Here is a 3,949-nt window from a genome sequence, read left to right on the forward strand (position 1 = left end):
ATTTTGCACGCATACTAAGTAAATCCTGAGGATGTGTACCTGGGTTTTATTACTTATCCACGTGCGTGCCCGAGCGCATCTTTTTGTGAGGAAGCTAGCGAAAAACCACGTAGAAAAGAATATGTGATCACCTTAGCTCCAAGAACCTAGAAACCTGAAATTTTGCACCCATACTAAGTGAACCCTGAGGGCATGCACCTGGGTGTTATTACTTATCTTCTTGCGTGCGAACATGCCCAAAACTAAAAACCACGAGGGTCAGACACCACAATATTTGTGAGCATCTGAAAAGCAAAGACAGTTATAAAAGTTGGAATGTTCTTCAAAAACTTACCATCTGGATGAATGAAGGAGAGCTTAGAAGGACACTGAATTGTTAGAAAAGGTTTAGAGAAGGGTTACTATGATGATACCTCGGATTCCCAGGATAATAGGTACTAACGAAAAAATTATCTTTTGCTATTATCTGTCTGCTGTTCCTGCTCGTCTCACGCTTTTTGTATCTTTATCACTTAATCGTCTGTCTACCTTCTATATTCTCGACATCAATGAAACTTCCTACAATCGTCTGCTTTAACTCTTATTATAACAAAAATAACAATAATAAAATATTAACTCACTACAAGAACAGATTAAGGATCTCTAAAATTGTTTTATCTTGGTAGTTAAGATTGTTAAGGGAATTGACAGAGTTGAGGGATCATTTTCTCATACTTAATGGTAAGACTAGGGGACACACACTTTGGCAGGGTCAGAATGATCTTTGGCAAGACAGATTTATTTTTCAAACAGGATGGTTGGTCTTTGGAATGTGTTGCCTTCAGATGTGATAGATGCAGATAATTTAAGGGAGTTTAATAAAGGGCTTGATAAATATTTGAATGATAATAGCTGGCTTTGGTTGTTTTTTTAAAGTTTAGTGTATGGGATAGCCTAGGTGGACCAATAGGTCCTTTGTTATCCTTAAATTATATGTGTATAATTATAACCTTCAACAAAATAGAGGTAAACTGTTTTAGTACATTTTTAGTCTATTTGGAAAAAATTAGTTTACTCCAAAACAGAAGTTGTTATACTATAAAATGTGTACACATACATACACAACACAGATTTTTGTTCTATTAGGTTTGATACCAACCTTTTAAGTGATTATTATAGGAATGTCTTGTTCAGCAGTTGTACTACCTTTAAATAACTTTCACACATCACAGTAGTGTGATCTCATGATTAAAAATTTACACTATATAAAACCTTTTATTCAGCCCGAATGTAACAAAACACACTTCACAAATTAAACTGTAAGTTAAACCATTAAGAAACAATCGTCCTTCGATAGGCCTCACTTGACCAAATATACTGTTACGCCACTGGTCGTTCGTTTGTTAATTTTCCGTAAAAATTCTTTCCGAAGAAACTTTAGCGATACAAGTCCTTTCTTAAATAAAACTAGTTTATTCTTTCTCAATACAACTTTGCAATACCCTTAATTTCCACAGTCACGCTATAACTTAAACGCTATAATTCACAACGAACGATTCACGCGCTTGACTCAATTGTCCGTCTCTGTCTGCAATTCAATTCCGATTAATTTGTCTCACATTATCCGGCGCACTTATATACAGGAAATACAGGGCGTCTAGCACATACTGGATTATTCGTGATGTTCCCCGATCCTTCTAGAATATCATGACGTGCTACCAGCGTCACGTGACTACCGCTGTCGTAACAATACTTACTCAAAAACACAACTTTTTTTCTGAAATACTCGAGTGAAACATAATCTGGATTTCCACGTAAGTTTTTTAAGCATCAACAGACAGCACTTATTTTAATGTTGTTATTTACACACACTTACCTGCTTTCTTGAATTTACGTCTACAACTGGCTTAAGAACTAAACAATTCAACATTACCTTAAACATCTGCATTAAACGCTATCACCACTAACTTCACTTCTGCATATATTTTCTTCACATTATATACAGATGTTTCAAGTTACCTTTTATTCAATATCAAAACACACATTAGATCAACATTTATTATTTATACTTCCTAGTTTCATCAAAACTACATTTATTTCTCATTCAATGACATATAAAAATCACAGTACTGCTTATATGTCGACTTGTTTAAAAAATTAACGTATTAAAATTATAATTACAAGTATTTAATATTAGTCATATGCTATAAAACTTCAGTGTGTTACCTTTCAAACAATGCAATACTTATTCTAAAAAGCTATATGGTTCAAAATAAACATTTTATTTCGACCATCAGTACACAATCATTAAATAAAAAGTAAAACATATATACACACACATTACTATATTAGTTATCTTCGTCACTTCACATAGCAATGTATCTCAACAACAAGAATCAAGGTGTACAAAATGATTTGACAAATAACAATGAAGAAATAATCTTTTTAAAAATCTTTGTAATTTCATCATCCACAAAGCATTTGAATAATAAATTTACAGCATCCTGAGATTTGAAAAACACAACAATCATAATTAGTTTTGTTTTTACTTCCAAAGCATTCAAAAGCTGACTTGAAAACATGTTCATGAGGGACATTACTTCTAACACTCAAGATGAGTGAAGGAAAATCCTGTACTTGAACGAATCATCAATATCTTTAACACAGTAAACACGTTTTAACATTATTTTAGAATCATGGCTCAAAATCAAGTGATATTAGGAACAAGTTATACAAAATTAAAGAATTTAAAATATTAATTTACTAGAAACAACACTCGAGTTTTTAGAGGGCATATATTGTTCAAAATGAAATGCAACTTGTAAGGATCAGTTATATCACGATATTTACTTTTGAGTATATGCGTGACATAATGAAATGAAGCAGACAAAATATGCATTCATTTTAATGTAATGCTAGAAAAAGCCAATTTTGGACTTCATACTTAAAAATACATAGAACCAAGCACAAAAAGGAATACTTAACCAGCAAGAATAACGACAAGTCAGGTAAAACCCAACTTAAAAAAACTATTGAAGAACAAAATGACTTCCATAAGTTGTTTGAGTTATAAATGATATAACAAGAGATTAGAGTTGCTGGCAATCAGCTAAACTAGTTGGGAAAATAACATGCTACGATCCCAGGAAAGTGCAATGTTCATGTACCCTAAGTTCATGAGAGGTTTAGAAGAAACTGTAATTTTGGTATTGTTTGAAGCAAAACTTCTGCCAAGTCAGAATGGTATCTCAAACGTTCTTAACGTTATAGGCTTAGCATCTATACTACTACCATTGTCATTAACTTGACATTCTACAAAGTGCAATCTTTTGAAATCTTTGTTAAAATGGTCTAATCAGTACAAATACAAGTATAGAAATATGTTAAGAATTAGCACTGACAGTATATTCCAACACAGGACAAAGAAAGGTCTTTCTGTACTAATTACATAGACAGATGATTGAAATCATTGAAAAGATCAATAATTAGTACAGCAAAGAAAATGTTTAAATATTGCTATACTGCACTGTTAAAGTGTTAGTCAGTTTGTGTTTTATTCTTAACAGTAACTGTTCTTACAAGTCTCGTTTTAATTATCAGTAAAAAATCATTTTAAATAAAACAAAAAAACGTAACATTTGAATTCTAATCTATGCAGGCAAGTGAACTTTCGTGTAAGATATCTGTTGAATTTGTGAAAAGCCCAAACCAAGTTAAAGTTATATAAATTTAAAAAAACAAAAAAACTTTATATTAAAGTAGTTAGCTATTTCTACTAAAATACCACACTGGTACGTACACTCAAAAGAATTTATACTGACACTGCCTTTGATTTTTAGCATAAGATCAAGACTGATTAACAGTTATATTGGTTTTCCTTGCAGAAAGTGTTCATCAAAATATATTTTAAGGATTAAAATTTCATCTTGTATTTTGTGTGTGTGTGTGGGGGTGGGGGGGGGGTAGTAGT

Source organism: Limulus polyphemus, unplaced genomic scaffold, assembly GCF_000517525.1.
Source record: "Limulus polyphemus unplaced genomic scaffold, Limulus_polyphemus-2.1.2 Scaffold3041, whole genome shotgun sequence".
Taxonomy (NCBI): Eukaryota; Metazoa; Arthropoda; class Merostomata; order Xiphosura; family Limulidae; genus Limulus; species Limulus polyphemus.